Source organism: Ambystoma mexicanum, chromosome 6q (assembly GCF_040938575.1).
Source record: "Ambystoma mexicanum isolate Mex_15411 chromosome 6q, UKY_AmexF1_1, whole genome shotgun sequence".
NCBI lineage: Eukaryota > Metazoa > Chordata > Amphibia > Caudata > Ambystomatidae > Ambystoma > Ambystoma mexicanum.
In genome coordinates this window covers 1,003,907,641-1,003,923,218 of record NC_090937.1, presented here as the reverse complement: position 1 = coordinate 1,003,923,218, position 15,578 = coordinate 1,003,907,641, and positions in this window count along the sequence as shown.

The following is a 15,578-nucleotide window of genomic DNA, read 5'->3' as shown; positions in this document are numbered from 1 at the left end:
GCAGGAGCGGTTGAGGAAGATGAGATAGAGTATGTTAACCTGATTCTCCCTGAGAAAGGAACAGCCTTTCTCAGAGCACCCAGATGGTTGGATCATGTGTGGCAGCGCATGGACGTGGTCCGAAAAGAGCACTGCCCAGGTTTCACACAACTGAGTATGGCCCCATACTCAATGCATTTCACCTGGGCAGCCCAAGGTTTTGGTGCATCCCCAACAGTGTTAAAAAACTGCCACACTTGTGACTCTCTCTGGCGCTACAGGTAGGCACTTCCTCTACTTCATCCTCCTGTTCCTCGTCATCCTCCTCCGCATCACTGTGCCTGTTCCCCTGTCCAGGCCCGCCAGCTTTTGGTTGTGGTGGTGGCCCCTGGGAAGGAAGGATGGCCATGAGTTATGCTATTACAGCAGATTGCAGGTTATGATAGGCAGGTGCTCTGAGGTGCTCTCTCCTGGATTGCCAGATTGAGAATGACTAAACGTAATGGGTGGGTAGCTTCAGAGGAACCGTCCGCAGACCGCGCAACTGTATGCGGACTACCGAGTGAAAATAGGCCTTGGATAGTTGTAAAAAATTGACAGATCAACTAAGAATGAGTCCAGGAGCTCTGGAAGGGTTCACTTTCAATTTAAAACATCAGAAATTGTCTGAAAATGCAGTTTGAAAAAGTCTGTGGTGAAAGACACCATCCGCAGACACACCACACGGCTGCGGTCACATGATGACATCCGCAAACCCCGGCAAGCAAGAGATGCCGGGCGCATGCACATGGATGTCCGCTAACAGGTGCGCTGTCCACAGACTAATTAAAAGTGCATCATGTCCAGACACAGTGCAATGTCTGTGGATGCCCCACTGCATAAACAGACACCCCAAACTATCGTATAGTCTGAGGTCTATCAATTGGAGTTTGAGAAAAAGGAAGTAATGACAGAATAATATGCAAGATGTTTATAGCATAAAACATTTCTTCATTTATGAAAGGGATGGGTTAGCGGAATGGGATTCTATCATTCAGGGGTTACCTCACACTTGGGTGATAATCCCTCCTACCAAGTGAGTATATCCTACATGTATACAAACAAAGGAGGGAAAAACAAACCACTCTTCATATGATTTTCTTAATATGTCCCTTAGATAAGGTGCCAAAAGGCAACCATTTAGAACTAATATAGGATGTACCTAGTATACCTGAATCATAAAAAACATAACCGAAAATTCAATTTTTAATTAATTATCCCAATTTAAACACGTATCACATAGACATTTAAAAAAAACATTATTACATCACATGGATTTCTGTATCGAAAAATGATTCCACCTCACAAAATTAAAGTCACAAATCACTTAGTTCCCAAACATCAGTGGCAACTCAATTCATCTTATTCCCCACCATGTTACAATAGCCCAACTAATATAAGTTTCTGTCCTATATGTTACAGATCACTGGACATTCTTCAGGGGCCAAAAAGTAGTCGTGTGCTTCAAGTGGATCTTTTCTCATTACTTTCACACCAGATTTTAGTATCTAAGGACACATACCACACGGGCATCTTTGGTCAACAAGTAGACCTAGCCAATCCCTAATCACCCATAGGGTGGGCAGATGTACAATCTTTAATAACCTGTACCATATGTCCGAAGAAATAAATGTCTTCTGACTCAATAGCAATGCCAATTCTTGCTCTTCACCTTTCTAATAGACAAGGCACTCACTCGGAGTATCCAGTACCTAAAAATAATACAACACCGTAGTCAACGGCCATCTTGAACAACAACAGTACCTCGGAATGGGAACCATAAATGTAAGAATTTGACATTTTTACAAAATCATCATCAGGGAGGGAGAGAAGTTTCATCAAATATTGTTTGATTTATATTTTGTGAATTTGATTGGAGTGATTGCTGGGGACAAGAGGTATAAAGTATTGATAGTAGAATGTGCTGAGCACTACTGGTGTTAGTAAGTAAGGGGGTGGTGGTGTGATGGAATAAGTACGAACTGTGAAAAACCAGAGGGTGTTTCCCTACCCAGACCCCTGGGATCCCTTGCTCAGGTGCGGTAGCGACACCCGATGGTGAGACACGGTATTCCCTTTCAAATACCGCTATCCAATACTACTTTATGGGACATGCCAACTCCCCTTTCCTAAAGAAACACTGAGCCGAGCAAGAGGAGGTCTAAGGCTGAAAGGATTACCACCCATCCAATACATTGGACATGTCTCTCTAATGAGATCAGGGATAGTCAGGCAATTGACTTTCATCACATACACCTCATACCTATTAACTCTCCCCACATGGTTAAAAGGTGCAACACTGAGACACACTTTGAACAAGGTGGTGCACGAGAAGGAGCAGCCCCGCCAGGGCTATGATGAACCAGGCAAAGGAGAGCGACAAACTGAGGGGTGAATCCGAAGAGGCAGGACACCATAAAACCCCCTGGCGAGAGATTATTATTTCCAAAAGGCTATTAGGATTACGCATGACAGCCCAGCTGGAAGGGAGAAAGAGCCTTCCAAGTGCTACAAGGTTACCAGCCACCCTCCCAGGTGAACGGCAGAGTTGGGGAGGCGCAGAAGTGGCAGTGGTAACAATATTGACCCCTAAACCAAAGGCGCGAAAGACAGAAAGCATCTGAAAATGAACGGTGAGTTGAAGGAAGTAAAGAAAGCATGGTCTTTGTTTTATTGAAATGCTTGCAACCGTATACAACGAATGAAGGTTATGTGAGCGCTGATAAGCTGTGAGAGAAAGTGAATCCATTGTTAAGAACTGTGAAAACAAAATGCAAAGTAGCAGAGTGATCCGGCGAAGTGAGATTGACCAATCGAAAATCTCTGTGAAATGTTTTAAAGCTGTAGAGGCAGCGAGAAGTAAGAGATGAGTGTTAAGTGAAACACTTGAAAACTGTTGAACTTTGTTTTGTTGACTTTGGCAAAAACACGAAAGGATGGTCCGAGCTTGACTGAGTGAGACCTGTGTGAAAAGCAAGAGGAGGGTCTGAGCATGACTGAGGGAGACCTGTGTGAAAAGCAAGAAAAGGATCCGAGCCTGACCAAGGGAGACCAGTGTGTGAAAGTAAAAAGAGGGTCTGAGCCCGACCGAGGGAGACCCATGTGTGAAAGTAAAAGGAGGGTCTGAGCCCGACTGAGGGTAACAAGTACATTTTCCAAAAGCCACTGGAACTGAAGGAACATTTGTAAAGTGGAAGTAATGACAGAAAGGAGGCTTGAGCCCATCTGTGGGGAACCTATAGTGTGGAATGTGAAGAAAGCTTGGGGAAGGGAACCCCACCAAAGAGAAAAGGTTTGAGCCCGATTGAGAGGAACCCATAGTGAACTATGATCAAATACTATACTTAGAAACTGTTTTGTTGAAACTGTGTAAAAGCTTCAAGGCTGACCTGGACTTACGTGGGAGGAACCTTAGAGGTTAAAACTGTGAACTTGTGACTCAGACTTGAATGGTGAAGAAAGGTCTGGAGGGCAGAGCCAGCCACCTAATTGCATTCGCAAGCCAAAGTGTGCTCATCCATCAAGTGTTCCACCTAACGCTCTGCTGTATAATTTTTGGATGAGAATTCATAGTGACTTATAATGCCAATCTGACATTTAATTTTGTCACTGATTTTTTCTTTTGTAGATACGTATCTCTATATCACATTAGAGTGTATTAGAGTGAGGGCAGGCATTAGGTGTGTGTTAATATAGGCCTTTATTGTTTGACTAAGACTGACTAGGACTCTTTCTCTATTATTTGATGGTTGACATTACTCCCATTGTAGTTATGGGGCCAGACAGGAGGATGTCCAAACCCCTTGAATTTAACAAAAAAGGTTTTGAAACTTGCAACTCCTGTGTCAGTGTCTACTTGCGATACCATGCCTCCCTTACAGAACATTATGATGTTTTGAGGAAAACAGTGGTTGTTATAATGGTGTGATTTAGTGCATATGTAAGAGGGTTGTGTGGGTATAACTGAATAAGGACGAGGAAGTGTGTGTATGTGTGCTAATGTGTCTTAGTGATAGGGGTAAGGAAGAAATTAAATTGTAGAAAGGGAGTGATTACTGTATTTGTATGTGTTGCAGTGTTTTTAAAGAAAAGGAAAACTGTGGCCTAGTGGTAATGAAATGGTAGTTTGTTGATGGAGCAGTGTTGGAGCCTTTTTCCTCCTCACCCATTATTGTGGTAGTAGGTAGGAAGTAGTCCTAACATACTTCTCATCCTGTAGGTGTATCATTAATGTCTATCACAATGGCACTTTCATGGCCCAAGGATCTCAACCTATTCTTCTCCTTCTTGGTAAGCGCCTGCTCTCTCTCATTAAGTTCCTCCCTTCTCCTGCAATTCCTCCATCCTCCTCTCCTCTCACCTCTCCACCACCACCAACGGGCGCACCACACCCCTGTAGCCCTCCTCAGAAAACTTTCAAAGGTAGCAATCAGCTTCACATGGCTATTCTGAATGCTCGCCCTGCTGTCAAACACTCCTCTGACATCTGTATCCTCCTTGAAGCCTTTGATCTCGATGTGATGGCCCTTACTGAGATGTGGTTCAATGCCAGCTCTGTCACTGCTCTTGACAAAGTGCTCCCTGAGGGCAACAAAATCCTCTCCAAAGCCAGGCCCATTCGGCACGCAGGTGGAGTGGCCTGGATATTCCCTTAGTGGGTCTCTGTCTCTATCAAACCCATTCAATCCTATTGCTCCTTTGAATGCCTTATATGTAGGCTTGGGGTCTCTCCTACTATCTCACTCACCTCCACTACCATCTACAGGCCCCCCGCCCGATCTCTCCCTACCTACCTGAATGGACTGATCTCATCTCTTTCCACTTGACCCCTTCTTCCAAACTCCTCCTCGACGACTTCAATATCTACCTCAACTACCCCGATTCAGCCACCTCACAGTTCCGTGACCTCTGTGACTCCCTCTCTCTCATTATTCATCCTTCTGGTCTGACCCACTCAGTCGGACACACTCTGGATGCCTTCATCTCTGAAGACATCCATATCTCTTACCTGGTCACCACCCCCTCTCCTGGTCTGACCAATTTCTCCTCTCCTACCCCTTGGAGCTCCTTGGCCCTCTGTCCGAGCCTCCCCCCTGCACTGCCAGCCACCTTCGCAAGCACTCCCTTGTGCACCCTCTCCTATAAAAAACATCCATTGACCCCTCCTGCCCGGCTAACTATCACCATATCTCCATTGCCCCCTTCCTTGGTAAACTGTTGGAGAAGTTGTTCCTCCCCCCAACTGAACCTTCACACTGAACTTGTTGGTTGCCTCCATGACACTAATCTGTATTCTGAGCATCCAGAGGCACATCTCGACTCTAACTCTCCCGCTGATCTCATTCTACTCGATCTCCCCTCTGCCTTTGACATAGTCAACCACTCTATCCTCATAAAATGACTCCACGACATCCTCAGAATCACATGTCGAGCACTTGATTGGCTGACCTCTTTCCTCACTAACCACCCCTCCCAGCTGCAACTGGGCCCTTTTGCCTCCACCACCTCACTCTCTACCTTTGGCGTCCCTTTGGGCTCTATTCTTTTGATGTGTTTCTTCAACATATATCTCACCCCTCTTGCTCACCTGATCTCCTCCTTCTCTCCTCTTTTCCAGTGCTATGCTGATGACACAAAGCTTTCCTTCACACTTCCCTCCACCACCTCCTCCTCCTCCTCCTCTCTGATCCCTGATTGTCTGACCACCATATAGGCATGGTGTGTGGCTAATGATCTCTGTCTAGATGCCAGTAAGGACACCTGCGCCCTGTTTCCCACCTTCCCTATGGCCACCCTCGTTGGGTCCTCTACCCTCCCCATCCTGTGAAGCCAAAAACATTGTGGTTATCTTTCGCTCCGCATTCTCCCCTCATTGGTATTTTTGAACACTAACCAACCATTAGCTACGGCCTTTGGTGCTGGACAGTGAATCCAGCCTTTTTCATGGTCAAGTCCACTTCCTAAATTGTGATTAAGGTAATCAGATTTTTCATGCACTAACTTATAAATGAATTTATGTCTAATTTAATTATTGATGTAATCAGTTATATACAATGTAATTAGTGTTGTCACCAGTGATCACATCAGTCATGCAAATTGTAATGTCATTAGTGTTCTCATACAACATGCAATTAGTGATGTCATCAGTGATGTGATCTGTGGTCATAGGCTGCGCAACAGGAGCCACAAAGTTAAGGTGGCTTTAGCTGAAATTTAGGGGTTTTGTTGCATTAAGTTCTCACCTTAATGTCCCTGCAACTAATGTTTTTTCCTTGAATTTCAAGTTTTTTTGTTTACAATGTATTGCTCACCTTAGTGTCACTACAACTAAAGTTTTACCCTTGAATTTCAAGGGTTTTGATATTTCATACACGATTAACATTAGTACTAAAGACATTTGTGCTTAAGAAAACAATGTATCATATATGTGAAGAATATAAAATAAAAGAAATTGTGCAACCACATTACCCTCAAATAAACCAGATCTTAAACAACTTTCCATATTTACTTAACTTTTTAAAGTGTTGATATGTATATGTACTGTTGCTGAATAGAAAGTTATTAAAGTATTACAGTAACTCTGTACAAAGAGTACAAAGACTACACTCAAGGTATCCTAAAGTAAATCTTTCCAAGAGTACTTCCCACATATATATGTACATATTTTTTTAATGGTTTTCTAGCTGCGGCTAGCAAGACACATGTGCGGCTAAGTGTGGCAATGGCTGGGGTGGGGGGTTACCACGGTTTCCACAAGGGATAACTGTGGCTATAATGAAATACATAAGGTTATGTTGTTTTATTTTTACACACACTGTATTGAAAGGATCAATTAAAGGTATTTGATCCATATACACAGTATGTGTTTTATTGTCTATTTTTATAACTGAAAACCTAACCCTGAAAATGACAATTTTGGGGAATAATGAGAAAAGAGGTAGGAACTAAGACGGGAAAAGAAGGATTTATACATATAACAAAAAATAGGATAGGGGTACAAAAATGCACACTAACAATATACCTAGCATTGTCAATTGCCCATATGCTTGGAAAGAGCCTTGTCCAAAGCATCTAGGGTGCCAACTCCCACCTCGATCAAGCTCTAACAGGTTTTTCACATCACAATAAAGTTAAAAAGATCAGGAGCAGGCAGGATGGACTGAGGTTGGGTGATAGATGGTGGAAAATAGTTAGTAATCGTGTTGGAAGTTGATGGCACAGATGACAAATACTGCTGTGCTGATCTTGCTCCATAAGCTTTGATCTTATGTTTCATATAAGCGATCCAATAGGATTCATCCACTTCATCCCAATGAACATGGACAAGATGTTGAATTAACTTCGATATCCCCAAGCTTGCAATGGCCTGTGTGAAGGTCCCCTTCGCAAAATCTTACAGCAGAAATTATACGTGACCTCCTCGATCTCCTTTTTTTTGTGTTGGTCTTTTACAGGGAAATATTCCCAACTGTCAGCTCTGCTTTTTTGTGCACATTGTTTCTTCCGTGGTGGTGAAGCTGAAGCCACCGACACCACCTCATCATCACCACTGGTCATAGTCATATTGAAATGCATGACCGTAGAGGAAAAATAAAAACTATAGAAATACACAACACAAAAAGGACCACTTCATATCAAACTTTTTTCTTTAAATTACAAGCTAAAATAACAAAAACTAACAAACTGCAAAGCAGAAAGCTATAGAAAGAATAAAGATAAAAAAGGAATGGATAAATCAAGGTACAGCTTTTAAAAGTTCCTGAAGTCTCAAAATGAAGTTCACCCACCAAGAGACGAACAGCAATGACAGAAAACATGAGGAAGGAGTTTGAGAGAGGATTATAACAGTGGTTACGTAACACAGCCAACCAGAATAGGTTTTTCGTATGTGCGGGTATGCCCAAGCGCAATGACTTGTTCGCACCTAAATTATTGACCAATCACATCACCCAATGAGGAGTTGCGTGGCTATGTGACTTTGCGCTTGTTTTTAACAGCCTATTGCATTATGGGCTGCAATACTCTTCTAGCCTCATCAACAAACAAGCCAATGACACACTGCAGTGTATTCACTCAACTACGCCCATGTCATTTGACAAAATCTGTGCATGCAGAATGACCCAATAGGATATCGAGTGCCTTCAACGCATCTGCAAATTTGCATGCCTGATGCGTCAGCCAGTCACATCACGTGCTACGACTCTGCGCATTTAGTTGAATTCTATCCACGTTAACAAATGGTCAAATGACACGTTGTGATTTTTTACGTGGCTATGCCCATGCCATTTGACGAAATCCACATGTGCAAAATGACCCAATAGGATTTTGATCTCTTTCAACGTGGCACACATCTGTGTGCATCAGCTTGGAGCTGTGGGTAAGTTCTGCCAGACTCGTGATTGGGCAGACCCTTAAATGCAGCAGTAAAAGCATTTAAGAGCTACCGTCCAACTCGTGATGAGGCCCATTGTAGGATTTTCTGAAAACTTCCACACTGCAAATAAAACATCTTTAATCATTGAACAAACTAACACTTAAAGTAAGCTGTTTTACAATGTTTTAATTTAATTGGAATACTTTTTAAAAATGCTCTGTGCATCCTTATTTTGACCACCTATACACATAACAAGTGAACACAGTTTGCCTCATTACGAGGTGGGTGGTAGGGGATTACCGGCACCGGTAAGGGCACCAGTGCTGGTAACCCCTTACCGCCCTACTACGAGTTCCCTTTGCGGGTCCTCCCTTAACGCCTGGTTTTTCCAGGCGTCAAGGACGGGACCCTCAAAGGGACTCTGGAGCTAATAACGGTACCGCAATTTGCGGTACCGTTATTAGCACCTTCCCCGTTCCCCTTTGAGCCCTATAGGGGCTCAAATGGGAATAGGGAAGGGCCCTGGTGAATGGGGAATTACCGGTCCCGCCAACCTTGGAATGGACCGGTAATTGCTCCATTCACCAGGGCGGAGTCCGAACGAGTTTGGAGGCCGCCATGGCGCTAATAGCGCCATGGCTACCTCCAACCTCGTAATGATGCCCAGTATATCTAAATCCTTCACTAATACTCAAACCAAACATTGTACGTTATTGTTTTTGTATCGACATCCTACTGTTTACTTGTTTCATATGTAAACAGTCATGACTTTCTACACTCCCTAACACTCAAAATAATGTACATGGAACCATGTGTGTAACGTAGCACTTATAAGGAACACTTGTTCACATTCAAATACACACTGTTTTACACAATAAAATAAAAGTAGAAGGCTGTAGAATGTTGTTTTCTCTTTTCATTTGTGAAATCATAAGAATATTATCTCTATACTTATTTCATAATGATTTTAAAATACATCCTAGTAACAATACATGTCCTACTATACGTAAAACACTTATTACCCTATTCTTCCATTTCAAACTTTTATTGTACATGTTTATATTCACAAAGAATATAAAATATATATTTTAAAAGTTTGGTTCTATCAACATTAACTAAGCATTCTGTAAACCCTTTGGCAATCTAGCTTGATGTACGACTATAGAGTCATTACAAACAAGTCAATCTACTTCAACACACACCCAAGTTGTGAAATGTCCACAGTGAATGAATGCCCCCTCATGAAAAATATTTGCACACGTCTTAAAAGTTGTGTTACTAATAGAAACTTGACTATTTATAAAATGCATTACTAGCGTGTTCATTTTCCTATCTACACTGTATTTTTGAAACATAATCAATACACACCTATTCAAAACTAGATTTTGAAGTGTTGATTGTAAATATTCAGCTGTTCCTGCTTTTCCACTAGCATACACCAATACAGGTTTGTATTTGACACAAGAACATCCATGCTTGTCATGCTGTAAACCATGTACGAACCTATCTTTCATTTTATAATACACTTCTTTTGCTCTATATTAAGTTTAGTAACCATTTTCATCATAATTTGCGTCTGAAACTTTAGTTTGTTGCATTGCACTTTAAACTTCCTCCATGGTGAGCTCAACATCAGTTTGAATAATTGGCTCAACAAGCATATCTTGACTCCTGCTGCAGAATCTTGACTTCCCTCTAGAGTCTCTGTTGCCAATTCATCTGCCAAAGGTTCTTCTTGACTAAGTTTTTTCTCCAGTAACTCCAAGTACTACTCAAATGTTGAATATGTAATAAAGCTTTTTTTAGCAAAAAATGATTCTTCAAACGTTTCCAAACTTCCAAGCAAATCACTCTCTGCACACCATGGAAAGAACAACTGCAAAAGACAAAACATATACAATTCCTTTTTCTCTGCAGTTTGGCAGGACAGTTTCATGCTGTTAATGAGACTTGGCTTATCATGTCTCACTAGACAACCAGTACAACTATGTACTTTAAACCATCCTCTGCCACTGTTTGCATCAATATTTTGATATGAGTAGCATTGTGCTACTTCATATAAACAAAGTTCCTCCAACTCTACAGATCGATTTGGATAATATGTATCAATCAAGTTAGTTTTCAGAATCTCTGTATTATCAGGTACTGTTTCAGCTAATTGCTGAATTTCACTCAAAGTCTTCAGTGTCTGATTTCTAGTACTAGCTGGCCCAATACTTAACCAACGTACATTAATGATGTGTCCATTCAGAGGCATATTAGTTAGCCGAACTAAAGCTTTGTAGTTACCACACTCTCTATTTGAGAGCATCTTCAGACCAAAGCTTAGAAGTTTCTGACTAATATTTTTATCTGCTGATAAATCTGCCCTTACCTCAGCTGCATTGCTCATTTTAGCTTTTATCATATATGCTATAAAATAATGAGCAACATCTGTTGTATCATCAGCAATATACAGTACATCAGTATTTGCATTTCAAAGCTGAGCAATGACAGGATTATAATCATTAATGAATTGGCATTCCTTATCTCTTTTTAAATGATAGGTATTTCATGGTGACTGGTAACATGATGTCGAACAGATGACAACAAATATTTGCTCGACCAACTTGTGTCACAGACCTAGGAAAGCCAAATCTGCACTGAATGTGGTACTTTCCTGTACCTTTGTATTTTCTTTGACAGTACTTTCCGCATGAGTGCCTTTGAAATCTTTCCACATTGTTCAGTAGATAAGCTGAGCAGGAATGGAACAAGTAACATATGTTTCTATGAACTCCATCACACAGCCATCACTTTGTTTTCCAAACTGCAGATCATCTTTAATCCACAACAGCATATGTATATGTGGAGCCCCACGTGCCTGGTACTTTTTTCTTAAAAAGAAATGTTCCACAGTGCCCAGTGGACCATTTTCTTTACTACACATAAAGAGTAACATGGCTAAAAATCTGTGATGAAAGAATCACAACACACACACACAGGGTCCATGGAACACATCTCTCCTGGTGTCATGTGTTGTATGCCTTCTTTTTTGCACTCATACAGTTTAACGAGAAAGTATTCAATTTTAGTCTGATGTGCAGTCAGCATCCGTACATGATGAAACTGACTCTTACATCTGCTTTTATCAAGACAAGCTACAGAGTGACCCAATATTCCTATTTTTTAACCAACTCCACAGTCATCTATTCTTTGTAGCATCTTCATCTGTCTTTGAACATTATCATTTTTGCACAAAACTTGCAAAAATCTCTTTAAAACATATTACTACAAGAAAACATATTGATATTGCACACAGAATTGCAAGTCCATACCTCACAATCCTTCTTTCGTTTTAATTTTGAATACCCTACACTTTCCATTTCTGTGTTATTACACTGTATAATTTCTTATTTTTTAGAAATCAGACCATTTTGGACTTGTTTGCTACGTCCACGCTCAGCAATAGCTATGGAACATTCTTTCCTTGAATGAAACTCTACTCATTAAAACATCTTTCAGTATGAGAAGTGTGTTTCCACTCTCCACCAAAGACATCACAAAAGTTGTTATGTCTAAGTACATGAACTGTTTCTATATTTGTATACAATGGTGTAGTCAATTTAGCAATTTCTTAATTTTATTCAATATGAAAATGAACAATTTTCTTGTCATATCAAAAGCTTTCTTAATTATTACTTCTGCTTTTTTCTTTTGCAAAAAATGTTTTACCACATATCTAGAATTGGGTTTCACACTTCTCCAAAGATTAGTAAAAACTCTTTATCCCTCTATTTTTACATGCAATACTTTCATCCAAAAATCTTTCATTTTTTACGAGCTAGTAACACATTTGATATATTTTTCTTGTTTTACTTTCAAGAAAAAACATTCCTGGTTCCAGCAAAACTTTGAGTTACCATATCTCTTATTGGAAATTGCACATTTTAAAAACTATCATCAACACCTGGTATTGTTGTATTATCTACAGGATTTGTATCGACACATTTAAAAACACTACTTTTGAAATATGAAAACTCTAGAACTCTATTTCTCTGCAGATGACTCTTTCGTATGGCTCGTTGTTGTTCCTTTCTTAATGGCATCTTACAAAAAAAGCTGTATAACATTTTTTTGACATGGTTACGTTCACACATTGTTTATATTTTCAATATGTAATATAACGTTCAAGCCCAGGCTGATAGGTGGAGATGAAATTTAATGGCCCACCAACCCAGGATTCTTACGGCCAAGCAAAACAAGAGACTCAGCCAAAGCTGCTGGATGTAAAAGCCAGTAACTGCCCGTCAGCCCAGCCATAATAGTTATTCGAACCATGGGATTTGCCTGGGGTGCAAATTATTTTAATTTATTTTTATTCCTGCCAAGAGATATGCCTAAATGAGTACACTTCGCATCAGACAAAAAAAAATGCCACTGCAATTTAAATGAAAAAGAGACTTGGTCCTTTTTCGGATGACAGCAAACTTAAAAAAAACTGTTCCAAATTGGCCACGATGATTCAAAAAGGAGCCTTTAAACTAATATTACTACTACTTGTCATGTACCAGCCTTGGCGACTATGGAAGCATTGGCAGCTCAGTTATGTCCCTCCATGGTCTCCTGTACACTCTCACGTAGCGGTCTAGTCTTTCACAAGTTGGCCGCCGTAGGCTTATACTGGCAAAACACCTGCTGGTCTGGGCGTTGTAACCCTCTCTCTTTCATGGGTAAGATGCTTGTTCAGTTCACTCTTTAGTCCTCACACTGTTTTTCCCTCCTGTCGTCCGTGCTGCTTTCCCATCCCTGTTTTGCTCCCCTATCATACAGTTGCAGTATCATACAGTTGCAGTGGGGGTCTGTGTCCCTTCTGCTGGGTCCATTCTGTGATAAGTGGAGTCTCTCCTACTTTCCGGCTTCCCTCTGGGTTCTTCAGTGTTCTCCAGTCCGGCCAACTCTGTGCTACTTGCAGCAGTGTCCCTCTTCCTTGCTGGGATCTCAAAGTGTGTAGCAGCATTCTCCCGATCCAGCTCTCATTCTAGCTGCATACTTTCACTGAGCCCTCTCCGCAGGCATCCCACCCACACTGCTGTGCTTTCTCTCTCATGCTCATACAAAATTTGTATCTGCTATAATTCCCTGGTCCTCTCTCCTCTCTTCCTGTATCCTGCATATTCCTCATTCTCTTGTTTGATGTACCAGAACATCTAGCACTAATCAGCCTCTCAAGAACGTACCTGTTTGAAGATGACCTCCAGGGTATTTTCTACCACTAGGCTTTTTCCCTGGTCAAGGGTTGGCTCCTCGCAGTCCCCACTGCCTGGCTTGTTGCACATACAGGCAAAGTGGCCTCTAGAGGAGCTCCCCTTATCTCTATAAGAAAAAGTAAAAGAATAACGAATCAATATGGAGGAAGAAAAATAACTAATCTCCAGAGGAGTCCTCCGAAGACCCAGGTGAGGAGATTGAGGAAGAAGGGTCTGCAGAATTTGAGACTACTACTCAACAAAACATATCAGCATGTATATCCCCCGTCTACTATCACTACTGTTTCAATGGCTAAGTCCCCTAGCAACACCATGCAACTACCCTACCAAACCAATTCAATAATACCATAATCCCCATACCACTATACACTTCCTAAATAATACCTCACATAATCTACACATAACTTCAGAGTACAATTCACAAACAACTTCTCAATAGAAGAAATGTTCACTAGAAACAACATGACATTTCTTCTTTCACATTCATAAAGGTGCACCAAAATAATATGTAACACATCTTTGCTTTCATATACCAACCAACTATTCATTCATCTATGTTATGTTCTCAATGCACTGCCACTTAATTGGTCCACATGGCTTCCATTCTCACAACTCACAAGCCTCTACTTAACAGCTGCACTCCAACGCCATGCACCCACCATTGAGTATACAGGCCCTCCTATACTCTTGCTTCTCCCAGCACCCATTTAATTACTCCCCCTTAGCCATCCTCAACAAACATGCACAATTAACTACCTCACTTGTTTCAGCATAATAAGACAATAGTCTGATCCACTATCCTGCCTTTCCCCTACAAACTAATAACTACTACTCAACAAACATATTAGCATGTATGTCCTCCCTTCACTGTGCATCCCCACTCCACTAAAGTCTCAATGGCCATGTGCCCTAAACAGCCCAGAAACCTTTCTTCGCAAACCTCATAAATAATACTGTTTCCCCAAACTCACTATGCACCCTATTCATGTTACATCTCCCTATGTCAGTGCATTGCATAACAACATATCACATTGCATAGCATAGAACCCAAATAGATCCCTGCCCTTCCAAAGCACACCGTTTGCAAGCAAATTGGGGAAATGGCAAATATGATTGTTCATTATTATTTCTAAATCACTACAGCAATTACATGATAGTTGAAATCCTGCAGTATAAAATAAGTCCCATATACTATCAAACTCTACCCACTTAGCCACTATAAAGTCACCTTCTTCACTTCATAATTTCACACTTCCACAATTCTAACACAGTAGAAAATCACAAATATAGGGTCACAAAAAACAACTTCATAGCCAAGTACAAAGCACACACACAGCCACATTTTCTGTCGGTTCCATGCAAAAATATCCCTGAGATAATATCCCCATTACAAAATATTGCCGTGATTTGGCTTTGTTAATGTTGTTTAGTTTAATTCAAAAATGAACCTTTTAACTAACAGATGTACATCTAGCATTGAGCTAATAAATAGTTTTACGACATATACTGTGCAATTAGAATAGTGTGAAGGAGCGCCTTATCAATTACTGTGCAAATTAAACACGAGGCAGGTCAGGAGTACAAAGAAACCTGTCAGAGCGTGAGCCATAATGTACCAGTGAAGAGAAGTTTCCTCATGTGGCCATGAGCGTGTCCCACAGAATCCAACATGTCAGTCAGCAAAGGTTCACGTTTAATAAAAAGTACATTTCTTGCACTTTCTGGCCGTGTTGCGGTTGCTAGGGGCCTGGAAGTAAACATACAATTTATAGAAAGATGGAAAAAATACTCAAGTGCACGTGTGTGAAAAGAACATTTCATGCAATTAAATGAATTACAAAAACCTTTGTGAGGAGCATAATTCAAGAAAAAAATTAACATGTTCTGATGATGATACGCAATGTGTATGGGTGTATTTATAACTGCAATATTTTGGA